The following is a 27,908-nucleotide window of genomic DNA, read 5'->3' as shown; positions in this document are numbered from 1 at the left end:
ATGGATTCCCCAACTCTCTTTGGTGTTTTGCAATTCTGGCCAGATAAACAGGTGCAGAAGTTCCTGAAAACTGGGGTCAGTAAGATGATCCAAGCTTGCAGTCACCATGTTGGTACATCCAGCAACATCTGGATATTAAAAAGCATAGAGAGACTAGGAAAGGAACCTCTAGAGGTGTCTAGTGCAATCATCTGCTCCAAATACAGCCAGCTCAAAACCTAGATTAGATTGCTCTGCTTGTCCAGCTGAGTTTTGAATGCCTGCAAGGATGTATGTTCTACCACCCTGGGGGACCTCTTTCCATTCCTGAGTCCACCAGGAGAAGAGACACATGGGCAGGGTCCATGCAGTATGAGAAACTGTAGAGCAATTTAAGCAACTTGGCTGCTCCAAAGGAGGAAGTGGAAGTACTTGGGAAGTAGCCTCTGCAGAGGCAAGAGCTGACTATGCTTCTGCACCCAGCTCCCATGCCCAGTCTTATTGGTCATCCACTGCATTGAAGACACAAAACTCATCATAGGGAACAGGCATGTTGACTGATTGCTTATATTTCATCTGTGTGTTCAGTCCGGATTTTCTCATCACCATTTAACTCTAACCCTAGCCTTATTTTGTTGGTTTTTTTTACGAAACAAAATAAGGCCACACCTTTATTTATCTAAATGTTTGTTGCCATGATTTTCCACACCAAGATCCTGTGGAGATAAGAAACCTTCACAGGCAATCATACTAATGTCAGCATCAATCAACAACATTAGAAAACAAAACCTCTTCCAATATGTCAATGCAATAAACAGTGATCAAATTCCACTCAGCACAGGCCATGAAGACTTGCTTGTACTCCATAATGATTTCTACATGACAGCTGCTTAAATCTACAGGAACTGTGCTGCCCTGTTTCTAAAGAAAGGAATCAAAGAACTGTGGGTATTCAACTAAATCAGGAAAAAAAATTCTCTCTTCCCAGGGACAAGTGCACACAGCCATATAATCTACAAAATGGGTAAATCTAATTTCTAGGTTGTCTGATTTTTAACAGGATGGACCCAAATCCAGCAGCAAGCAGGCTCAGGCAATGAGTGCTGTTTTGTGATGGAACTATGTCCATGCTTTGCTGCAACTGAAGCTAGATCAAGATCTCTCTATTTCAGACATGGCTGTTCTGGAGAAAAAGAAAAAAGCTGCCTACTAGTGAAAAAGCATACTCCAGAAAATGCACACCCAATTCTCCTTGCAAGTACAGTAGTGCATGGCAAGAGTCAGTCCACCACAACTTCTAGAGTTACACTGATCTGTAAATGAAGTGAGCAACACTCCCTTCATGATTCTCTCTTGCTCTGTCCTTTAGAAATCCAGCTTACCCTGAATGCTGGGAAGGGAGAAATTTGAACTTCATGATGGAATAATATCCCATTTTGGCCTCAATTACAACTGTTTAAATACAAAGTTTCTTATGAAGGCATGTTTCCTCAGAGATCATTGCTGTGATAAAACAATAAATTTATACTACCTGCAATTATGGTCCATTCTTTTCAGGTACTTCTAGTGGCCAAAATATCCTATTGGAATCTCGCCTATATACCTGCCAGTGCCTTTATGGTAAAGTCACTACTTTTCCAGTTTTCAAATTTTTTTGGTACTGTTTACCAGCATATTCCACAATTCCACTGCCAGCTCCCTCTGGTGAAGTGTATAACTTTCTCCATGATGCCATCAGCATTCCCTGGCATCCACTAGTCTAGGGAGCCTAAGAATTGTACTAGTAGCATGCAAATATTTCTTGCATTAAGAAAAATGAGAAATCAGAAAGCTAAATTCCCTAAAACTATCTCCATGGGTTCAGCTCAGCATTTTATATTTCAGAGATAAATACTCTAAAATCCAATTTCACCTTCTAGCAAGATTCTACACAATATTGATATGCATAATGGATTTTCCTAGTGTTGCTTCCAGTTCTTATCTTTTTTTCCACTGCAGTTGTTCTTCATATGGTTATTGCTTAAAGTGGAGATATTTTTTCCATATAGTCCCTAAAAAATGGTTTGGATTCCCAAAGGCCTTTTGGTAATATGGTAACAAAAAATAAAGACAACATTTCCCTGTGGAGCTTTTCAATACAGTGTTACCCACCCACCCCAATAATTTACACCATAACTCACTTTTTCCTACTGCTGGTATCCAGGAGACAGAATACAGTAATGACAGAATTTAAAACAAAAAGATAGATGATGCAGACATTTGTCATGCAGTCCTATATGCTTCTTACATGTCCTCATCCTACCTTTCTTCCCAACATAACTCATTTGGTTTGAAATGCTTCCAGTCTGCCGGCAATCTGTAGCATGAATCTTGACTGGGTTTAGAACAAACTATGCTCTGTTCATTTTAAAAGAAGGTTCTCCCACAAGACCTCAGAACCCATGGGCCCATCTCCAGTGTCTGCAGTCTATGGTAAAAATTTCTTCCCCCCAGTCTCTTCCAGCCTGAGTTTAATAACATTCCCATTCTATGTTACTGCAGCATTTTCCCTGGGATCTCTCAAAAATTCCTTCCCCACCACCACCCAAACCCCTCTGCAGTACTTCCCCATCCACATCCCTCAAGCAATCTTCTTGTATTTCACAGCATCTCCCAGTCACACCAGCATTCCCCAGTGTTCCCTCAGCCAGCCTTCTCTGGAGACAACACAACCCTCACTGCCACAGACTGCGCTCCTCTCAACCATTCTTGTCTCCTTGCCAGAGAAAGGAGGGGAGAGAGTCTGCATAGGGACTAAAAGGGAGCTGAGCACATTACAGCGTGAAAAAGCCAGTGCTCCCATTGCCAAAACTAACAGTGTCTCTCTAAACATAATTTTTGATTTTTTGTTGGGGTTTTTTGCAAATACTATGTACTTAAGAGAGCTTGATCTTAGTCTCCACCCAACAAAGCTGTATTGAACTCTGAGGTTTCCATACTAAACAAGCTCCTCTCAGTTCCTTCTCCAAGAGATAATGTCAGTGCCATGGGACAGGCTGGTTACAAGCAAAGGCTGGAGGACAGGGTTTGCTCATCATTTGATTTTTGCCTCAGCATTCTGCATTGAAGCATCTCATCTGGCTCAGTTCTTGCAAGTGTCACAGGGGCAGGCAGGCTGGTCCGACTCACCTTAACTCACCTACCCTCCTCCCAAACTCCTGAGCATTATGAAGAATTGAAAACAAACCCAAATCCCTCACCTTTGCTATTCAAGTGAGGTTCCTGAAATTCAGCATTTTAGATCAGCGAGTGTGGGAACTGCTGTAATTCAGCTAACCTGTTCACTTTTGCTGTTTCTGCTTATATTACTGTTGGCTAGACTGTGTGCTCTCAGGGCTAAAACCAGTTGCTGTGTGCTCAGTTTCTGTTCAGTTGCTGCTTAGGTAGTTAATAATCCCATTAATTTTTGTTTAAACACATCTGTAACTAGCCAAAACACTGGTCAGTGAAGAATCAAACCATGTCCATCAATATTCAAGAACCATTTCTAATAGTACCGCTTGCCTCAGTTTTTCTGAGGAAGTTATTGTATAATTTGTAGCCCAACATACTGGTTTCTTTTTTTTGCCATAAGCCATAGTAAATCTAAACCTGAATCTCTCAATACACCCCTAACTTATCTTGAGACCATTCATGCTGTCAGTCATTGTCAGAGCATGCTATGTTGTCTTTAACTTTTTTATAACAGCTAATTCACGATATCTCTAAAACTCACGATAGAAATATCTTGGTAATTACTAGATATGTTTAGTTTGCAACAATACTATTGGCTGGACTATGTATAATTGTACTCCTGTGCATTTCCACCTCTACTTTTAGCAATGCTTTTGGATTTTCTTGTTTAAGAAAGATTTCACTGCTTTGTGTTAGAAATGTAGGAAAACATAGCTTGTCATGAAGAATACATGAAATGGCATCACTCCCAAAAGTTCAGTGTCCAAGTGCTGGGGGACGTAAAAATGGGGGAGTACCTACAGATTTTTAAAGGATCAGAAAGAACACAGTATATTTGTGTAACAGCAAGCATTTATAGTATTTAGAGCATAAATAGGATCTAAAGTGCAGCCAATAGCTGTTTTAGAAGCACTGCTAAAATCTGTTATGTTCATAGTGTAAAACAGACCAGATAAAGGATGCTAATCAGTCTACAGGCAAAATTGACATATTAGGATGCCTACCTTAAACCCTGGCACAGCACCCATGTGCATGACTTGACCTTCCAGGGAACTGGGCTCTTGATCATGCCATTTCAGTTGAAAGGACTTCTATAATTTTCACAGTCATGATGCAAAAGTGACACCACCAGGGTGGTTTAGTTCAGAAAATTGAGAATTATATGGAGTCCTCCAGCTAGCCATTTCCCAGCCCTTACTTTCACTTCAGAGGGAAGCTTTGATCAAAGAAGGATCATAGAGAAAAGGCTGGTAAAATCCCAGATGGAAGAAGGCCAGCACAATTAGACACAATCCCACTTCATAACTCATGATGTTTTCCCTAAGTAAATTATTGGTAATTTGATATGCTAGGAAACACAGCTGATGCTTACCAAAAAAACCTCTGCTCATAAAGACACAGTACTACAGACCACAGAAAGACTAAGCCATGCCTAAGTAGCAATATCAATGGATAGTTGGAGTAGGGAATTTGCCCCATGACCATAGCTTTCTTGAATGGGGCACAAGCCAACTAGCTATCATAGGGGAGGTGAATGGATCAACAGAAAGGTTAGTAGAGAAGGAAATATTTTATTCTTTAAATATAAAAGTGGTATGACTGTTAGCATATTTTAAGGCTACCCATTAAAAAAGTTATAAACAACTAGAACTCATGTCACCAACATATACAAATAGACAACCTAGATGGCAAGAACAAAAGGAGTTTGAGCAAAGACCGCATCTCAAACAGTGTTTCAAACTTTCCTAAATGCTGTTTTTAAATTTGTTAACTTTTCAGCATGAACCTCACAGCTTCAAAATAAAAACTGCACACACATTTCCAGCTGTAGAATCAGCAAACCCAGCATATCACTTAATTGGAGTTTGTAGAAGATAATTTTTGAAGAGGCAGCTTGTGCCCCCTCACTACAGACCAAATGTTCCACTCCTTCCTCATCCAAATTTGAGGGAGATGAATTCATCTTCCTTACTCCCTGTTGTGTAGAACAGGTTGTTCACTAAGTGGAAGAGCCTTCTGGAGTCTTTATTAAGGAAAAATAAGGGACAGAAGCTCACAATTAATAACAGTCAATTCCTGGAGTGACAATGACTCTGGCTTGTTCTCTAAGTTATTGCTTTCCCCTACACACACACAGAGCTCTGAAAATCATGCTTTTTTGTTTACATGCTTTCCATCTCTTGCAAAGACAGAAAGAAAGAATATTCTACACCCATTTCTCTGTCCATGAAGACATGAAAGAAGTTGATATTCATATATTTGCTGTGCAGCAGCATCCAAAGACTTCACTCAGAATCAGTATCTCCTGGACTAGGTTCTGTCAGCACAGAGGACTTAACCTTCAGTACCATACTCTTTACATTGTCAGGCCCTGATCCTGCAAAAGCTAGTGTAAATGTCCATAAAGAGTACTCTTGTACTTAAAATATGTGCATTAAGATTCTTAAGCACTCATCCTAAGACTTCAGAAACCTAGACTGATGCAGAGATGGGGACAACATAACAGAATTTTTATCTACCTATACAACACACTGGAAGCATTTTCCAATGTTCATAGCAGTATGAAATGTGCTTACTACTTCCATCTTTCAAGACACTTTGCCTAGGTTTTGTAGGAGAGAAGGATCTTGAGTAAAAGCTTAAGAGTGATCCCAACAGCTGGCCTAAACCCATAAAGGATGAGGTACAAGAATTACTTTCCCTTCATTAAGCTTTTGCTGCATCCCTTCCCCCAAGAAGTCCCACATGCATTTCCTCTTCCCATTTAAGGCAGAGATTAAGCACAGAAAAGCAGAGTAGTTTGGTTTTCACTCTTTACACAGGGGTAAGGATGCTGCCAGCATTCAGTAGATCATCCACAGTAGCAGTAATGGCTGGGACAAGGCAAGCCATTTTCTTTAGAAGCCCCTAGATTTCTGGCATGACCTTCTTGCTCCTTTCCACAACATAACAGTGCCTAGGAGGAATGACTCCTCTAGGTCTGAGCAAGGAAAAGGAAATGCAGAACAAGCCCATGACTCTCCTCAGATAAAACAGTACAGCTTCCAGCCAACAGTACTTCTCACACTTCCACACCACTTCTGTGCATCAGTGGCAAACAGCATTTCCCACTAGCTAAAAAACTTCTGTTTACTCCATAATACAGCACCCTCCTTTTCCCTAGGGCAAGAAGAAAGGTAACAAGCCACCCACCCAGCTTCACATCAGTTACTGACATACCTTGAACACAGAGGATGAATGTTAGTTTATTTTTACCAATGCCATAAGGGAAAGCCCTGAGAAGTCCACCAGGAAAAAAGCTCCCACTGAAACAAGCACATGGGGAGTACTAAGCCACAGAGCCTGGGAATGTCAGAGAAATACTGATTTTCTATAATGACATTGAAAAGATTGGGGAAGTGGGTGCCTGCATTTATGTATTGTAAATGCTTTGGTAGATAGGGACTGGCTGTACATAAATCTATTTGCTGGAAACTCACTCTACATAACCAGAAACTCCAGCAACTATTGTTTGTCATATACAGGAATATGTCTCTGGTTGTCAAATCACATCCAATACTCATAAAATTTGCAGCCCTGCTTGGATTAGTTTTTGATCAGCATAAAGAATTTCAGATTAACCTTACTGGCTATGTTGGTGTATATGGACTACACTTACTCAAACATTTTTTAAGGATATCCCAATCCTTCATTACAAGATTAGCACAAACAATTATTCCAATGTCTTCATTCATCTACAATAATGCCATCTCATATGCTGAAGTCACTAGCATAACTTGGTGATTACCAGGCTTCATGCTCCAAATGGCAAGAGAAAAACTAGACCTAAGATGGTTAGAAAGCCAAATTGCTCATTCATAGGCACCAGAACAACCCCTTCCATCAGACAGGACTCAAACATAGAAACCCTGCATTACATACATAAGCTAGCCCTCATGTCTACACTTAGACATGTATTCCCTCTTATACAGTGGCACACATACATTCTGCTCCTGTAGGTGCTTGTTTAGCTAGAGCTAATAGATTTCAAAGCATTAGTGGACTTCCCTCCCACCCACCTATATTTGACAAAAATACTTATTTGACTTTAAGCAGCACTCTCTTCTACCTTAATCTGGTGTATTTTTGACAAAGCATATAGCTCACCCTTCCACTTTTTTCTTGGTGGACTCATTTCCATGGGGTTCTCTAGAAGGTCAGAGAACACCACCATCTTACCACTCCCATCTACTATCCCCATTTGAGTCCACAGTACTTTCTTCCACATTCTTTTCATCCTTTCTCTTGTTGCACTTGTGCTTGACTAGAAGCCAATGTTTACCACTACAGCATTCTCCTGAATCATGCTAATCATGAGATCTAATATTAACACAATTTGTGACAAGGGAATTTAAGAACAGAGAAAACTATGTTACCCTCTTCATCTCACCACCCACTCCATCTCAGGTCCTTCTGTGGCCCCAGTTAAAGTAGTAACTGAGCACTTCAGTATCTATCAGTTAGTGGAGCTAGCCTTACAAGATGCCACATAGCAATGCATTCATTTATCTGTTTAAGTTAGTGTCATGAACCATTAAGTACGAGCCAAAGACTCTTATGTTTACAGCAAGACTAAAAAAGCTTAAAACCCAAAATATGATTCCAAAATACCACTCTATCATTGCATTACAGGCTTTTCAAATTCTATAGATGTTTCAAATATTGTGCTCTGTAGCTTCCCAGGTGCTTAACAGGTCATCTGGGCCTGCTGAGAGGCACTGCAGTTTTTAAGGCTGAAAATTTGCATCAAACCCATACCTAATCTAACAGATTTTAGAAACTAGGCGTAAGATTTACCCTGGTTATCTGCAGGAATTTATAGAATCACTAAAACATCAGCAAGTCATCTGGACTCCCATTATAGTCACCAGAGTCAAACAGGCATTTCTACAACACAATCCACTTATTGTAAGGTTAACATTTAAGGCTGTCAATGAATCACACCCAGCAATTCCTTTTCCTCTCGACTGACTGTAAAGGGAACTTAGAGTGAACCAAGTGCAGTGCTCAGATGTCTGGAAAGGAGATGATCTCTCTCCCACTGCTGGTGTTTCTCCGCTCAGATCTGCTAATATGAAGGGTTATCTTACCCATGCTGTAAGACCACCACAGTGCAAGAGGGTCAAAGATGGAAGGTTTGCATGGATACAAGAGAATTCAGTGTGAAGACAAAATAGATGTCATTTAGCACATTTAACTCCCATACCTGAAGATACCAGGATGAGAAGCTGAGCAAGCTGATGCAGCTCTGTAGTTGGTCCTGCTTTGCACAAGAGACTAGAGATCTCCAGTGGTCCCTTCCAACCAAGATTTCTCTGCAATTCTATTAAACAAGTCTCTTACCTTGTATCAGTAAGATTGGAACATGCAAATAGTGCTACAGAAGTGATGACAAGATAAGAACGTACCACCAGTCATCACATCCAAGTACCATAGCCTGCTAGTATGTACCAAACAATAGAAAAGATCAATATTAAGTAACATTAATAGACCTAATAGTTTATAACTAATTTGGAATCTGGCCCCATTATCATTCATAATAATGAACAGATGGCATTCACAGGGCACACAAAATTGGAAACCCCAAAACTCAAGTAGGACAGTGAAGTGATACAAAAGGGCCTTCAGAGACTAAATTAGAGGTATGAAATATAAGATTAATGCTTTTTTTCTGTTATTTGTTCTCTCAACAGAATCAGCATGACTGCTACCCTGGCCAACTCAGATCCTCAAGTAGTGTTTATTAGCTACACACTACATACAAGTAACTTCCTACCCACATTGCAGCTCTGACTGTTTCTGTAGCTCTGACTTTTTTCCTGGCAGCCTTCAGAAAGCCAGAATACAGTTAATGTCACCAAATGCCTCAAAGATTATTTTAACAAGCATACAGCTGGATTCCAATACATTTAAGACTTAAAAATGTAGATATGCAGTGGGAAGAAGAGAACTGGATAGCAGTGCTGCTGAAGAATGGCACTGAAAGCCAAAAATAGAAATACATAAAGCAACCAGTTTGACGATACTACCAAAAATGTCCTAGGACAGGTTGTATAGGAGGGTATCATAATCTAATCAGTTCTGAAAATTGAAAACACCAGAAAGGTACTAAGCTATACCCCCCACTACCTACATCTTGCATCATTAGACAGTCAGGTAGACAATCAAGTGATGAAGAATGAAAACAGTAACCATCTAGAGCCATTTGGGATTCTCATAGGACAGACACAGGACAGAATTAGAATGATGGACTACAACTAAAACTGATAGGTTTAACTACAAAAAGAAAGCAACCCAAGTGTCAACATAAATATCCTAATAGTAAGATCTGGCAAATAACCTCTCAAAAGGGGAGAGGCTAGAAGGAATACCACATCAGCTATTAAAAAGTCTGAGGAATACCCTGGAAGGAATTATTCCACATTGGCTGGGAGATGGACTCCCCAGAGTAACCAGGTCTTTCCAATCCCAAGCGAATAAAATGCTGGAAGTCAGCATGTTTCCCTTAAGTGTATCTATATCAGCTGCTAAAAAGTAGCAGGTGGGAAGCCATAAGGCAGAACATTCAATTCTCAGCCCCAACTGGGCTAAGCAAAAATCCCTTGGGTGTAGCTAATTGCAGTAAATCAAACAGCAAGACCCACAGAAAAGAGGGTCTTGTGCAGATCCTCTGAAGCTGTTCTACTCTCCCCCCCATCATTACAATTAAGGGAATTTGCAGGATGGCCTGAACCACGCAACAAAGTCTTACAAGCTTCAAAAACAAGAGGCAGGGAGAAGAAACATAAGCTAACTGCCATCTCTCACCAGCTTATTGACTGAGACTGATGTGAGGAGGAAGGACACTAAACTCTTCCAACCCTCTCCAGGGGTACCTGCAGATCACCCAAGCCTGTTGGCCAAGGCCTCCACAGTGGCACACTAAGGCCCAGCTTCCCCCTTACATGGGGCCAGACCCCACAGCATTTCCCATTTACTAAAGACCTGCAGCAAACAGTAACTGGAGACCCCAAGCCTGAAGAAAAAGCTGCAGCCAGTTGTTCTTCACAAACCCTGTGGTTCACCTGGAAGCAGGTACTGGTGCTTATCTGATATAAAAAGCAGTCTACAAACTATTTTTTTCTTAAAGAAAAGAGATTTAAAGATATGTCTAATACAGGGATATAGAGTCATGCTGTTACTTATAAGATGGTGACTGTCAGCATTTCCACTATATTCCTGAATTTTATCTTCCATCCCCAACAACAGATCAAGTGGTACAAGAGTCCTTTCAGACTTCTGTCTGTAGAGCTCTACAGAACAATTCTGAGGAAATTCAAGAGTTAAATACCCAATCACCCTCAGCAGAAACTTTTTCCAGATTGGACCCTCTCTCAATACACTGAGAAGAAACCCATTAGGTTTTGCTATTAATCACAGAATGGTTGAGGTAGGCAGGCACCTCTGGAGCTCATCTTGTCCAACCCCAATGTCCAAGCAGGGCCGCCTCCAGCTGGTTGCCATGTCCAGGTGGCTTTTGAGTATCTCCAAGGATGGAGACTGCACAACCTCCCTGGGCAACCTGTGCCAGTGCTCAGTCACCCTCACGATAAAACCAGAAGTTTCCTGATGTTCAGGGGAACTTTGTGTTTCAGTTTGCACCTATTGCCTCTGGTCCTGTCACTGGGCACCACTGAAAAGAACCTGGCTCCATCTCCTTTACCCCTTCCCATCAGACAGTTATGCACATTGAGAAGATACTCTGAGACGTCCCTTCTCAAGAGTCCAAGCTCTCTCAGCTTTTCCTCACAGGATTGATGCTCCAGTTCATCATCTTCATGGCCCTTCACTGGACTCTCTCCAGCATGTCCATGTCTGTCTTGTACTGGGCACCCAGAACTGGAGACAATACTCCAGGTGTGGCCTCCCCAGTGCTGAGCAGAGGAGAAGGATCACCTCCCTTGACCTGCTGGCAATGCTCCTTTTAAGGCAGCTCAGGATACTTTTAGCCTTCTTCCCTACAGGAGTACACTGTTGGCTCATGTTCAGCCTGGTGTCTGCCAGGTCTTTTCTGCCAAGCTGCTTTCCAGCCAGTCCATCCCTAGCATATGCTGATGCATGGGCTTGTTCCTCCCAAGGTACAGGACTTTTCCTTACTGAACTTCATGAGGTTCCTGTCAGCCCATTTCTCCAGCCTATCAAGGTCCCTCTGGATGGCAACACAACCCCCAGTATATCAGCCACTCCTCCCAGTTTTGGGTCATCTGCAAGCTTGCTGTGGGTACACTCTGCCCCATCAACCAGATCATTAAATGAAGATAAGCAGGATTGGACCCAGTTACCTCTAGTTACTGGCCTCCAACTAGACTTCATGCCACTGATCAGCACCCTCTGGGCCCAGCCATTCATCCAGTTCTCAGTCCATCTTGCAATTTACTTAGCTAGCCCATATTCCATCAGCTTCACTGTGAGGTTCTTATGGGAGACGGTATCAAAAGCCTTACTGAAGTCTACTTAGACAATATCCACTGCTCTCCCCTCATCTACCAGCCCAGTCATTTCATCACAAAAGGTTGTCAGGGTTGGTCAAGCATGACATCCCCTCAGTGAATCCATGCAGACTATTCTTGATCACCTTCCTGTGCCTGGAAATAGTTTTCAGGATGAGTTGTTCCATCACTTCCCTGCAGATCAAGGCGAGTGTGACCAGCCTGTAGTTCCCTGGGTCCTCCTTCTTGCCTGCTAATACAAGGGAGTGGGAAAAGTGCGATGCTACTCTTTTCTTGAAAAGAATGCTGGCAAGTCTCTGGCATCTACACTGTGTTCCAAAGGGGAGAACACTAGATCCAGCCATATAGAGAGCCAGCATAGCCCTCAAGATTACATTGCTAATCTGAGGACTTCAATACCATGTGAATAAAGTACAGACTTCAGGTTGAACTTCCCCAAAAGTGAATATTTTTCCCCTTACAGGAACAAAAATCTGTAACAAAGGCATATAGCAGACCTCAGGAAAAAGGAACTTTACATGCTGATCAGGTCTGTATGTTGGCCTTTCATACTACAACAGAAAAGTATATAGAAAGTTAATTAAGAAAGGGTATCTTTCATTTAAGAGCTATGCCTTTTTCAAAAGCAGCTGGTCTGGAGTTTGAAATAAAATCAGACTTCCCCCAACTGCCTCCCTCCCCCATTACTTGATGAATTTTCCTCAAAGCATTTGGACATAACTGAACTCCAATAGTTGAATTAGCTACCAAATAAACATGTCACATTGTCCTTAGGCTGAGCTACTGCACAACTTGTAATAATATTTAAGTTGAAGTTAAAGTCTATTCAGTGTAAGGATTATTAAGAATTTATCTTATTAACATTCCTTTGGCTGAACTATTTGGGTGAGCTAAAAAGATTTTCTTCAGTAAGAAGAGATTCTTGAACAAACAAGTTTAGGAGACAAACCCAGTGCAAACAAAGAAAAATAAATGATGATCAGTTGGATATGTTAATTGCTGTTATTAACAAACCAGTATGTGACAGTTAGGGTTTTTTTTTTTACTTACCACTCCAGACCAAAAATATGCTTTAAATGTTTCTCAGGTACCTGAATTAGCATATTCTAAGGGTAACTTAACAGTTTAAATAGATCATTTCTTCAAATCAACTTAGAAGAGTGCACACAATCAGTTGCTGCTAGGAAAATATTATTTGCAAGGTGCAGCTATAAACAATGGCACAGCTATTTCTGCAGCATTATTGATTACCAACAACAACGACAGCTTCATGCATCAAAGGAGAGTGAAGTGCTGCCTTGTTTTCTGTTTGCACCAGAAGAATACCACTCAGCATTATCTAACTAGGATCATTATCTGACTGGCAGTAAGAAAGCTAGATAAATCATTTTTATTCCAAAGCTCATTAAATCGTGCTTGGAAGGACCTAATGCAATGCCCTTTCACATCAGTGGGAAACCTTACTTCATTGAAGAACCTTCATCAACATCAAGTTTTATCTTCCACATAACTCACTGCAAATCTAGTCTTCATAGCACAATTATGAGTGCTACTCTTACTGGTAAGCACATAAACCCTAGGGTTTCAGTCACCCCTTCAGGAGAGAAACTACTCTCCAAATCAGTACTCAGGACTTGCATAAAATTTCAATTACCTCTGAGGGACTAATACTACCCCAGGGATTCAGCAGGTTCCCACTTAAGTTGTGCACAGACAGGGTATGCTGCCATCAACAGAAAAGCAAGCAGCAGCCTACCCACTTAAACACATCCCTGCAGCTGCCACCGCACAGAAAGGATGCGGCAAAGACATAAGTAAACCAAAAATTGTTTGTGATGCATTTGCATTAACTGCAAAACCAACCCTTCACAAGAAAGTCCTGATTAAGTACTGGAGACAAGCCAGATAATAAACAAAGCGTTTCTATGAAAATTTCAGTCACTGATTCATTTTTATTGGCTGCAAAGTTGTTTGTTCAAAGATGTTTCATTCCCACCACACATTTAAAGTGAACAGGTACACAAAAAGGTTTAGGACTTCTTCATCCTTTCCCCTTCTCCTTCCTTCCCCCCAGTTCTTAAGCTTCTCTCAGCAGCTTGCAAATGGAGTGTCCTTCCATACATCCTTCTACCACTGTATGTACACACCAATTCCCTTCTTCCAGCAGAATTGCACACAAGCATGAACCATGCATGTTGTTTCAGCACTGAAAGCAGAGGGAAACAGTGACTTGGACTGCCTGGCCTCAGCCTTTCAGAAGGGGTTGATTTTACTGGCTGGTGTCTACATACTACTTCTGCTACATCAATTAATTTATCATGGGGATTTTGTTTGTTTGCTTTTGAGCAAAAGAATGAAGGCATTTGCTTGGGGAAGAAAAACCACTAGGTTCCAGAAATGGCCCATTTTCAGCCAATTCAACTTAATTTATAATTCATCTTAATCTGTGATACAAGGAATCTGTAATAAGCAAGTGGATATTAGTGAAAAAAGTAAAATGACCACAATGAATCTCTTGATACATCTTCATGTGAAGTGGGAAAAGCATTCCTTTAACAGTTACTACAGTTCTGTTAAAGCAATGCAAGCTGCTCAAGGTAAGCCTATGCCACAGAATGTAGAGCACCACAGTACCTAAAGCAAGCTCCAGCCCATGCACACTCTGCCCCATACCTCCCAGCAGAGGTTGCAGCTGGGACCTCACCTCAGCAGTACAATAGCTAAGGGTCTGCCTGGGTGAGTAAATCCTGCCTCTCAGCTGCCATGGTGGTAGCCCTTTCCATCCTGGGGACGGCACAGGCTCCCTATGCACAGGAAGACTTGGGATAGGTTTCTTTGCTCTGCCATGCCCACAGTGCCTCAGTGGGGTATTTTCAAGGCAAGCTCTCAGTCACCTTTAACACATCCATGACTGTACTGCCACCTGAAGGAATGAATGGTCCTCACTTTTTGCCCTGCCCATAGCTTTGGGTATCTTGTTCTCCCCCCACACCCCCATTTTGCACCAGCATCACTAACCTTCTAGCTACACAATGATCAGATCTGCAGACTGATCAAGCTGTAAAGCTAGTTTCCAGCCAAGCTCAGGGAGCTGATCTGAGTCACAGCATAGCTTCAAGAACACCCATGTAGATACAGGCTTGTTGGGAGCTTTAGCTGAGCACAGGCAGAACCGCTCCTTTTGGCAGATCATAATTCAGTCAGGACAACCTGACTGTGAAGCCACATTCTCAGTCAAACACTTCTTTTAACTCAGCTCCAACAGCTGTAACCACAGGGCAATATACACTTAGCCAAGAGGTTGCAAAGCTCCCTGGACTAAGGTTCATAGAATCATTTACATTGGAAAAGACCTTCGAGATCATCAAGTCCAACCGTTAACCATGCCCAAACATTAACCATGTTTTCATGTATCTTTGTACTACCCCCAAAACCAAAAGGCACCCCAGTCCAAGTGACATTCTTGAGCCATCTCGGCTTTTAAAAATTATAATCACTATCCTGGGTCCACACTGATCATGCTACATCAGAATCCAACTCTTTCTCCTGTGCAGAAAGCAGGCATATGTTTCACAAGCATGTTTCACTCCTAAGCATACCCTGTCCCCAATAACCAAGATCTCGGTTCTTTTCCCTCTGAACCCTATTAGGGCTTTCTGCCATCTGCTACCTCTGTGACAGACACTTGTATAACTGACAGATCAAGCTAAATATAAGGTATCAACACCCCCATATGCTCCAAACATTCCAAGTATAGGCCTTGCATACAATAGGAGTACTAAATATAGTAAGAAAAAAACATCTTTCATGTTGAAGTATTGTTCAGGTTGATGACCCCTCAGCACAAGGCCTCTAAAGCTTAACAGGGCAGGGAGGGGCCAACATCTCCTGAGGTTGTTATTAGGAGATTAAAAGCATCATTTCCAACTCTGTAGCAATCCTTTCCCCCACAATGAGGATACTTTGCCCTGACAAGCAACACAGCTGAGCTTAACTATGTTTACCACCATGGGTAAAAAACCCAGCATGCTATGGAAGCTCACTGTCAGAGAGCAGCACACTGTAGACAAAACCAGCCCAGCTTGGGAGGGGACCATCATGTTTTCTAGGCCTGTAGGCCAGGAGCAGATGTTCCTCATCTTGCTCAACAGAGCAAAGCTGACCTCTTTTCCAGGGCTCTGGGGACCCACATGGGTAGAAAAACTGTTCTGTTCTCCTCCCCCAAAGCCACAAGGCTCCTATATCCTAAGTGACAGTGAAACCAGGGAAAAGAAACACTTTTCAAACTGAAGAACACCCAGCAGCCACAAAAACTACTGTTTCTGTAGAAGTTTTCACCTTGAAGTAACTCAGAGCACTTTACATACTAGTAGCTGCCATTTTGCCCACAACAGAAACCCAGCTACCTGTCTGGTGAGAGGTGGCAGCTGCTTAAGTAGGCTATCAGGTGAAAAAATACTGTAAACATGGAAGTAGCACATACCACTGAGAAATAGTATCATGAGAGCAGGAAGAGGCACATTTAAATAGAATACAGATACCCACACTGGACTTCAACCAGCTACTCTGGCTTGAGAAGTCTGTTAACCACAGAGCCAAAACCTTCATTATTTTTGTCTCAAAAAAACTCAATGCAAAAATTACTGTTTTCTGGTACCACTGCAATGCACAGATGCAGTACTGCATCTGATGAGCCAGAGCTACCAATAGCACAACCTCTTCCTCCTAGGTTTCACTCAGGAGTCTCTTGTTCAAGCACTGTTTATTTAACAAGATGACTTGTTTTATTTATTAAGCTGCAACCCAAAGATATCACACTGTTTTGCAGTCCTGCTTACTACAAACAAAACTGACTGGCTTCTGACTATGCATTTAAGTTCCACTGAAGACAATGACTAATCTCTGGGCAACTTCAACAAGCTTCAGAGTACTCCCATATCTCCAAAAACAGAGTTGGCTAAAAAAACTAGATGCTCTGCACCATCAGCCAGGAAATCTTCCCTTACCTGCCTGTTCCTTAAACTGTAAAGCACAACCACGCTGAACGAAACAAGGATTGCACTGTACCTCTAAAGAATTATGTCTCTTATTTTGTTACAGCTTTCCCCCTTCTACATTTTGACACAAGTTAACAAGCATGAAGACATCCATACCCCATTTCTATGGGTATTCCTATGCTCAAAACAGATCATTGGTCTCAAGCACCAAGACCAAGGGCTGCACAAGCACGGAGAACAAGCTGTGAGCCAAGAGCAACTGCAACACAGGCATTGCCCTCACCAACCAGGGCACAGTGCCACAGCACCCAAGCAGGGCCACCCTAACAGCAGCGACCAGTTCTGATGACAGTCCCATAAAATGAGGTAAGTCGGGTCTAAAGCCAGTCTATGGACACCAGTCAGAAACAGCAGGAGATGGGGCCAGGGACAGGACTAGATACAAGACTACAGCATGTGCATGAAGTCTGTAGTGAAGATTAAATCAGCAGAGAGAGGTCTGAAGAGAAAATAGGAAACAAGTTACCTAATATATAGTTTTGAGATCCATCTAGGGGAGAGAGCCAGAGACAAAGCAGCTGTCATGGTTTAAACCCAAGCAGTAACAAAGCACCACGAAGCTACTTGCTCACCACCCTGCCCCAGCAGGATGAAGAGAAAATATAAATGCAGGCTCATGTGTTGAGATGAGGACTGGGAGGGATCACACCCCACTTAGTCACAGGCAAGACAGGCTCAACTTGAGGAAGAAACAAAATCAATTTAATTTACTACCAACCAAATCAAACCAAGGATATTAGGAAGTAAAACCAAATCTTAGAACACCTTCCCCACCCGCCCCCCCTCCTTCCCAGCTCAACTCCACTCCCAGTTCACTCCACCTCCTCCCCCAGTGGCACAGGGGGACAGGGAATGGGGGTTTTGGTCAGTTCCTCACACCTTGTCTCTGCTGCTCCTTCCTCCTCAGGGGGAGGACTCTGCACTCATCCCCTCCTCCACCATAGGGTCCCTCCCACAGGAGACAGTCCTTCATTAAATTCTCCAATGTGAGTCCTTCCCACAGGCTGCAGTCCTTCACGAACTGCTCCAGCATGGGTCCTTCCCATGGGCTGCAGTCCTTCAGGCACAGCCTGCTCCAGCATGGGCTTTCCTACAGAGTCCTGGCCATCTTGGGGGGCATCCCCCTGCTCTAGCGTGGGCTCCTCTCTCCCCAGGCTGCAGGTGGGCATCTGCTCCCCTCCACGGGCTGGAGGGACACACCAGCCTGCCGTCTCACTGCGGGCTGCAGGGGCATCAACCTCCTCCAGCACACCTCCTTCCTCACTGGCCTTGGTATCTGCAGAGGTGTTCCTCTCACATTCCAATCCCCCTACTCACTGCAGGTTCCCCTTCTTAAATCTGTTATCTCAGGGGCTCTACCACCATCACTGATGGTCTCAGCCTGGTCCAGAGGCAGGTCCTACTTGGAGCTGGGGGAAGCTTCTAGCAGCTTCTTGCAGGAGCCAGCCCTGCGGCCCCCACTACCAAAAAACCACATCACACAAACCCACAACACCTACCTGCAGCATGCATCCAAAATCCATCCAGGAAAGCAAAAGACAAGACTACATACAAGCACACCTACAACATCAATCAGACTAAACCTAGGTGCCCACAGCCAGAGCTTAAATAGAGCTCCTGGGCAATGGGTATCAGGTGTGTTGTGGAAGCCTCAGGTGAGTCTAATCAGGATAATTAAATCCTATTAGTGCCCTCAAGATCATGACACCAAGCACGGGAGGTAGCTGGAAATTGTAAACAAAGACAGGGAGAAAGGGCAGGCAAAATTCCTATCTCATTCAACACATCAAAACCTTCAGAATGCTGATAGCCACAGCATATAAATCCCATACCTCAAAGAGTCAATGCAGAGAGAGACAGAAGCTTCCAGAGAGCTTAAGACAGGAATGGCAGTTGCATGGGGGGAAAAAGTTGGTCTGGGTATAGAGCTGGATCCAACAGTGACTTGGTTAACAGCGATCTCACAGGCATCTGCTTGTTTGCTTTCTCCCCAAGTCATTCAAACTACTTAAAAGTTCCCAAATTGAAACAGCCCTGCTGTTGCTTATAATATGACCCATCTCCAGCATGGAAGCCTCACTCAGACATATTGAAAGCTACCTGTACTTCAAAAAACTATCAGCTGGCCAGTGTGGGTGGTAGAACATAACCCTAGTATTAGCAGCACCAAACATTACCAAAGAATTTGGGCCCCCAGAATTACTAGGAAAAGGACATAAAAATGGCTCACCAAAATACAACTGTTTTGAGGCCAGAGTTTCAACAAGTAAGATGTGAAAAGTATCATGCTTATCCTCCATTTAAGAGGGGAAGAAGAGGACAACTGAAGTTCAGTGCTGCAGAGAGTATCTAAGTGATGTGCTGAGATAAATCATCACTGGAGAAGCTGTTACTACAAGGTGCCACAGTCAGAATAAAAGAGAACCACAGAATAATGTGGGGTGGAAGGGACCTCTGGAGGTCTACAGTTGAATCCAAAGTAGGGCTAGCTTCAGACCTAGACCACATTGCTCAGGGCCCTCAGATCTTCTCCTGTTTTGCAAACTCACATTGACATGACTTCCCAGTCAGGGAAGAAAGAGGATAGGGCTAGATATTCCAAATTGTCACCCTCTTTTGGGTGCTTCAGTGTTAGTCACCCAGCTTGAGACACAGAGGGTGGGATTTTCATGCCTGTTCAATAGCTTGAACCCCTCTCCTCTGAAGGTGCCAGAGGCAGCAAAGGGAGAAGATCAGGGTGAGAAGATTGTTAAAAACTCTGTTCATTAATACTGTCAGAGTAAACATAGTAACAAAAACCATTCACCTCGCTTTGGACATTTTCACAAAAGTATTTATTTTTAGCCAATTGAAACCCACAGAATGCTTTTTGAAAAAGAAGATGAAGGTTTTCTCTTTTTCCAGACAAGCTATCCTGCAGCAGTATCTGCTCTTCTCTAACTGATCCCACTTTATTGTTCAAACTGAATAATAAATATTTGCTAGCCTAAGGAAGCGCTGAAGATCACCGCTGTCAAACTGCATACTGCTGTAACTCCACTGAAGGATTTAATCTCAGTGCAATTTCCTTATGAAAGCACAAACTTTTCAGCAGGCAAAACAAGCTGTGAACATACTGTCAAGAAAACTTTTCAGAAGGCGTTCTTCAGAGCAGTTACAGAATGCTGACACAAACACTTGCAACAGCCTCTCAGAAAGTCATGCACAGCTTTCGTGCCAATATTTTTTTCCACTGGAAAATGCAGGTATTTGATCTGTTTCAGTAGCTTTACTGATGCCTGTGTAAAACACAAATTCTGTTAAAGGAGTGCTCAGCTGTTAACTGGCATGTACATTTCTGAAGTGACCCATGCACTTTCCTTCCCCATGAATTTTATTTTATGTAAAACTTTTTTTTTCCCATGCTTTTGAAAGCAAAACAGTGAGTCCAAGAAAATCTAGTTCCCACCCAGATCAACATTTCAATAACATCTACGGCATTTGGTCAGTAGGCACTTCTTATTATATATAAGTGTGAATCCAGGATTCACACTTGCATGACCATTGCCTGAGCTTCCCCAGGAGTGAGACTGGAGTCAGGTTTATGAACAGGTCAGGAAGAACTTCACAGTAAGTTAGTTCTTCAGAGACTTTGCATGTAATGCAACAATAATTCATACATTGTGGATTTTTAAATACCCAATTAAGACTCAGGACTGAACAGTGATTGCAGCAGGCCCTATGGGGACTATGCACACAAATGAGATAAATGAGTTTGTGTTCCCATGGTAATGTTCTAAACAAATCATTACAGTATGTCTATCAAATACTTCCAAGGACATTTGCAAATGATCATGGGGAGAATTCTTTTGGCAGAAGGAATGGATACAGCATCATGTCCTTTCTACATTCTTGTGATATCTCCATGGTATCTGGGCATCCTCCCACTGTAAACTCAGAGATGTGACTACTGTCTGCAACCTCTTTCCCAGAATGACCATAGGAGAGCAAAAGTCATCTCTTTTTCCCCAAAGGAGTCTGAGTGGGAAAACACTAAAGCTGATCAACCCCATGCATTGAAGGGCACAATTCAGAGACACTTAGAGACAGAGATGAAATGGGATAGCAAAGAAGGAATGCACAGCTCTTGGGACCATGACAGACCCATGCTGAGCTGCTCCAGTTAAGTGAACCAGACCCACTATGCTTAGTCCTTTCTACAGATGGGTGAATCAATGATTCTGCAGGCAGTGAGAAGCATTTAAGCCCTTTCTGTGTTTGTGTGTATGGCGAACAGCGGTCACCTCTGCTCTGGTGGGAGTTCTTACTATAGCTGAGCTGAGAAAGAGGAACAAGCAGATAGAACTAAAACTGTAGGGAGACCTTTGTCTTTGGGAAGAGAGCATGGTTCTTGAAAACCCAGTTTGAATACACACAAACGCAGCAGCAGTAAAATACCTGGTACCAGACCACAATCATTTTACCCAGCTCAGGAACACAAACTGCACATGCTGGAATAAAACACCGAAGCTAGAAGAAAGCAGCAGCTTCTCCCCTGTGCATGAATATGGCAGGAAGCATTGACATAGCTCTTCTATATCATAAAAACCCTCTCTTCTTTCAGTGCTTCTACAGTCCCTGGGCTGAAGTAGTTTGCACAAACTAAGCCACAGCCTCTCTGCACCAGAAGAGACTGGATGATGCACAGCACTGAAGTCCTCAGCATTCACCTGTCCCTTCAACCCTAGCGTTTCCTACTGCGTGATCTTTCTCCTGCAAATCATCTGCAGAGGCTGCTTTGTTACTGGCATGCAAAGGATAGGCAAAGTGATTTCTGAGCTACAAGCTGCAGCTCCACTCGTCTCAGAAGAATCTGTGTTGTCTTGCTCTCCCCTATCTCTTTTTACTCGTGTAACATCTATTCACAACACAAAAGTGTTAGCTGGAAGTAACCTCTAGAGGTGCCCTGAGTTTTGGCTGGGATAGAGTTGATTTTCTTCATAGTAGCTGGTATGGGGCTATGTTTTGGATTTGTGCTGAAAACAGTGTTGATAACCCAGGGATGTTTTCGTTCCTGCTGAGCAGTGCTTACACAGAGTCAAGGCCTCTTCTGCTTCTCAGCCCACCCCACCAGCGAGCAGGCTGGGGGGGCACAAGGAGTTGGGAGGGGACACAGCCGGGACAGCTGACCCCGACTGACACGAGGGATATTCCAGACCATAGGACGTCATGCTCAGCATATAAAACTGGAGGAAGAAGAAGGAAGCGGGGGGACGTTGGGAGTGATGGTGTTTGTCTTCCCAAGTAACAATTACATGTGCTGGAGCCCTGCTGTCCTGGGGATGGCTGAACACCTGCCTGCCCATGGGAAGTGGGGAATGATTCCTTGGTTTGCTTTGCTTGTCTGTGGGCTTTTGCTTTACCTATTCAACTGCCTTTATCTCAACCCACAAATTTTCTCACTTTTAACCTTCTGATTCTCTCCCCCATCCCACTGTGGGGGAGAGAGCGAGCGGCTGCGTGGGGCTGAGCTGCTGGCTGGGGTTTAACCATGACAAGAGGTCAAGTAGACCCACCTCCTGCTCAGAGCAGGATTAGTATCAATCCTAGATCAGGTCAGCTGCAGCTTCATCTAGCCAAATCTTGGAAATTTCAAAGGTTGGAGTCACACCTTTCCAGGTGACTCATTCCATTGTTAAACTACCCACTTGGTGACTTCTTTTCCTAATGGCCAACCTGAACCTCAGTAATATCACTGGAGACCACACAGAGGGATTTTTCCCCATCTAAATATCATTCCTCTTTCAGATAGCTCCCATCCTTATTCATCAAACTCCCACACTAACACACACCACCTTGCCCTTACATTTTCAAAGGTTTATATAGGAAATACAACTGTAAAGCTCATGTTAAATATGACCTAATTTCGTTCCAAGTTTAGCATTACCAGAAGGACAGTTTCAGGGATGGGAATTTCACGGGTTTGTGACTGTGCAGTCATGTGATTTTAAGAAATAGCATTCAAGTGCAACATTTTCAGTAAGGCACTGAAGAAGAGGATGTTTCCAAAGGTATTTCCAGGGGACCACTGTTTTCCAGTGTTCCTATGGTCCCAAAAATCACCAAGGACCATTTGGCTGTCTGACTCCAACACAAATTTGTGATTCTATTTCAGGCCAGCCTGCATCACAGAATTCCCACGGAGACTGTCAGACACCTTCCAAAACCTAGAGTATTATTTTAAGAGCATGACAGAGAGACCGTGCACAAGGTCAAGAGATCTGAGTACCAGGAGCATGAAGTGAAACACCAGCCCTTCCAAATTTGAAAGAAGCAAGCTGGGCAAGTCCTGCTTCTACATTCTCAATGGAAGACAATAATCAAAGAAAACCTGCAAACTGTGAGGGTACAAATGTGCAGCTACCCTTGAAGCTAGCAGGACCTGTAATTATGTACCCACAGGAGGATATACCTCTGAGAAGATGCAGGGGTACTTACATCATCATTTTACTTTAGAGGAAAAAAAAAAAAATCAAACCTCAGAATCCATGTTAGAAAGACTTTATTATGTATTCTGACAGAAGAACAAAATGAATGGGCATAAGGAGGCAGGAGATGCAGTGTAGGCGATTCTCAGCAAAGCACTTAACACTGTCTCAAAAATTATGCTTGCAATATAACTTGGACATAATAAATGGATCAAAAACCAAGTATAATTGCATAAAAGAACAGTAGCAATGGGCTGCACTGTATCAGAGACCACTAACAACACACTGGAGGTGACAAGAGCTTTTTAATTACCTCAGTGTAAATATCTGGATTTCAAAGGAGGGAAGCGGCTGCAGCTGGACAGCAAGAGAAATCAGAATGGTAGACAACAGCTATGAAATCCAGCTTGGAAATCCCACAAAGCAATCATGAAATCTGATTCTTCGCTGACTAGTACATCAATACTAAAGGAGGCCCACGGTTTCAAAAACAATTTGGCGTAATAAAATAGTCCCGGGGGGTGAGGGGAGGATCAGTTTGAATTAAAGAATGGCAGGCTGATACCGTTTCCACAGCAGTCAGTGGCAAAACTCAGTCTTCTACTGCCTTGTACACTCATGCAGATTGAGAGTAAAAATAGTACCCCACCAGCACAGCCATTGGAAACATCTCATGGAGTGGGTGTCAAATGACAATGCAAAATATAGAGGAATTGTAAACAGAGGCTAATAGTTTCAATGGGAGAAGGGTAGGACCATTAGAAGAAAGTGTCAAGAGATCTGGGATTAGCAATATTCACACGGGCTGTGCATAAACTCTGTTACTGATATGGCCAAGCTGCCAGTATCCTTTGCCGGGTTTGTCCACACGGGGAAATGCATGAGTGGGCAGAGATACCCACTCAGCCAGGGAGCCCTAGAAGCAGTTTTACAGCCACACCAGAAATGAAGTGCCCAGAAGTCAGTTAACTAATTTAAGATACAGCTTCTCTGCACACATAAGGTCCATGTCTACATAGGGCTGTAAATAGCAACATGGTATGGATTCTCCAGCTGGCACTGTGTAGACATGCTGCACAGATACAGAGAGAGACTGTACCTCAAATTACTGCATTGATTTCTGGGATCATCTGTATTGAAAGCGTAGCAGCAACCTGGAACAATTCCATTCAAGTGTGACAAAAAGACTTCAAGAGCTCGATTTATGAAGAAATTATTTCCCCCCATCAGTCTGCCCAAATTTTATTCCCCCTTTTGCTTCCAGAGATCTACCCAGTCTATCTCATATGGAAAGTTACATAAAGTCCAGGTTAAAAAGCCGAGGGAAGTGACAAGACATCTGCCATGCACTTGAAAGCACCAAAGAGCAGGGTGGGGAATTAACTGTCACCACTACAGGGAAAAGTCACAGTAAAAAGATACTGGGGAAAATAAAATTTAGGATGTCACACTTTCCAATGATTAAACCCTTTCTGAAGATGTGTGAATGGCAAAGAAAGTTGCTGGGGTTTTTTGTCTGTCATATAAAACCAGCACAACTGGGCACCCAAAGGTCCCATGCTCAAAGGACTGCATTTGTATCTTCTAGATGTATGAATCAGGAGTTACTCTTAGATGAGATGAAAATACTCTCTGGAATGGGCAAGCAGCAATTCATGGAGCAGTGAATTTCTTTATGCCTAATGACTATGCTGATGGGATTCTCCTTACTAGAGACTTATGGCTACAAGCCATGTAAACACTGAAAAAGTTCAAAAGTTCAAAATAATAATCATTTAGACTGACTGAAAATTATCCACCAAAGCCTTCTTCAGCAGAAAGATGGGATAAAGGTGAGTTAGCTTGTCTATAAAATGCTGAGGTTTACAGACTCTAATATGAGTCTGTAAAGCCTTTAGGATTTCTGAGTTTCAATAGGAATAAGTATTGCCTCTTGCTGCACCACATAACACAAACCCAAGGTTTCCTTCAACTGCCACCAGTTTTACCATGGAGGGGCTACCTGAGCTATTTTTATCACATACCTATAGAACCAAGACTCCCCTGTTGACCTGCCAGTAAGTTCTATTCTTTCTACATGACAAGCTCTGCTCTCCCCCCACAGCAAGCAGAGATGTAGCTGGACTGGAGCTGTAGGAGGTGGTACCCTCTGGAGAAGGTGTGCATGTGCTGCAGCACATCTCCACCATCCCCTTCTTTAGGTGAAGAACAGGGAGCAGTAAACATGTTAAGAATCAGTTTCACAGGTAAGGACTTGCATAAATCAGGGTGCTCACTGTAATGAAATCTGCTAAATGTGTGAAGATTTTTCCAGTTTTCAGCTCCCTCTCACCCTCAAAAAAAGGTAATTGTCAATAGAAGTAGAAGTAAAAATTACTTTGGGGTTTGGGGATTTTTTTTTTTCTTTTTTGACAGCCAAATGTTTTCTTCTGGCAACAAGAGAACTCTTGGGTATTTTGCTGAAAATTGCTGGAGAAAAGAAAAAGCTTCTACTTCAAATCATGGTTTTGCATGTTTCAAAAAGCTTTCCAGCTAGTTTTTTCTAGCTGAGATTTTTATATTGTTGAAAGTAAGTAAACTGAGGAAAGGGAAAGCTCCTCTCTCCTACCTGAGCTGCTGGTTTGTGAAACCATCAATATTTCAGGAAGGGAAGCGTTTAATCTCTTCCTTTAGGCCAAAGATTCATGTCTCTTCCTTCGGTCTGGTAAGCTGGGAAGTGAGCTCTGTTCAGTGACACTCTCCTGCTTTGTGTGACTCCAGACCCCTTCTTTATTTTCTCTGACTCTTACACTTGCACCAGAACTTCTGCAACTGGAAAGAAGCCAACATCCTTCCTTCCACTCCTCTGGAAAGTTGATTTTAGGTCAAAAGATCCCCTGAATCAGAAGAATCTAAGCATCCTTTTTTTTTTTTTTTTTTTTTTTTCTGCAGCGACTGCTAGTCCCAGTTGAGGACGAAACTCCCAGCCTGTAACTCTGTCCGTGTTCTCCTTCGTAGACAATGATTGACTAAAATTCAGACAAGACTGATTTATAACAGTGTATTCCAGTGCAGAGTTTGCCCTTTGTCTGCGCCTGGATTTTTAACAGTGGCAGCATCTGCTTCACGCTGCCATCAACTCACAGCGATGTTTCCACTATCTCCTCAGGCTATGATGAATGTAATTTTTCAGTGTTTGCCTGAATCCCACACAGCAGTAATCAGCAATTATCACAAACAGCAAACACAAATAATTAAGACATTTCCATGACATCCAAACACAGTCTTCGCTAGGATGTGTGCCTCATACAGCTATGGTTAGAAATGTTGTCTGAACCTCCCGTGTGATACCATGAGGGAAAAGGCACCTTGACCTCCATGTCTTGAGCCCAACTCAAGCAAGTTGGACAAAACAGTGTGGATGAAGGCATCCAAGCAATCTGACGTTTTCGAAGGAAACAAGGGGCTTAAAAGTGACACCCTCTGTTCAGGTTCCATAATCAGCCTCGTTAACATGGGGAAGCACAACCACTGGATTAGCTCTGGCTGCGCAACAACATTAACTACCTTTAGTATCTGATGTCATTACATTTACTTTAGTATCTGATGTCATTACATGTACTATGGCAGACCAGCCGGTGCCCTTCACCCCCTCACTACCAATTTCTCCGAAATACAGTCCAATGCCAAGAGATTTCAATCTTCATTGCACTGACTTGTCTTGACATGTTCCTGTTGTCTTCTCTAGTTTGGGCTCCTTGGTCAGCCTCCATTTCTGTAATGCACTGCAGTCAGGAGGTCCTATAAAACTTTGACATAGAGGATATATTTCTGCTAATGTGTAATATTTCCGCTAATGTGTAATATTTCCTACCACTGATAATAGGAAAAAAAAAAAGTAGGCTTTTTACATAATTTTCTAATGAAATGCATCTTCTTTTCCAAGTGAAATTGTTGGATAGGCATATAATTAGAGGGATACTAAAGAAGTATGCTTATATATTCAAGTGTACTTATCTCAAACTTAAATTCTAATGAATAATTAGTGTATATGTGTGTGCATACTGAAGGGCTAGGAACGCTGGCTGAATAACCTACACACCCATCTCCCCTTTCCTCTCTCCAACTTATTTTTGCTGCTGAACTCACCAGACCAATTTTCATCTGCATAACTGGCATAACTTAGTGGAAATCAATGGACCTACAGCAGTTCCCATTACCTGAGAGCTTTTATGCATACAAGGTACTTACAAACCTACCAGGTTTGATTAGACCGCTGGTCTACTGGAAGTCCAGTCCTGAGAACCTCTACTCCCAGAATTAGTATCTTTGCTCTTATGTTATTAACATCTCTGCTTTGATCTTTATGTATGTAAATCTGCACAGAATAAACTCTGTTCAAGTGAATTGAAACAGCATCAGATCAAATGGGTCTCCCCCATGTTAATAATTCCTTAAGGGACAAGAAACATGAAAGATTTTGCCTCCAGATTTTGTGTTTTGTTTCTTGCCTTGACCTTCGGAGAAAGAAATATATCCAAAAGAACGTGTGTGTTTGTGTGTGTGTGTGTATGTATATCTATATATCAAGAACATTTCTCATCACTATAACTATCAGTTTAACTTTTGAGAAAGACACTGAACCTCTCTATGTACCAGAAATCAGGATGAGACTGCATATGACA

Source organism: Haliaeetus albicilla, chromosome 19 (genome assembly GCF_947461875.1).
Source record: "Haliaeetus albicilla chromosome 19, bHalAlb1.1, whole genome shotgun sequence".
Taxonomy (NCBI): Eukaryota; Metazoa; Chordata; class Aves; order Accipitriformes; family Accipitridae; genus Haliaeetus; species Haliaeetus albicilla.
Note: the sequence above shows the minus strand (reverse complement) of the source record.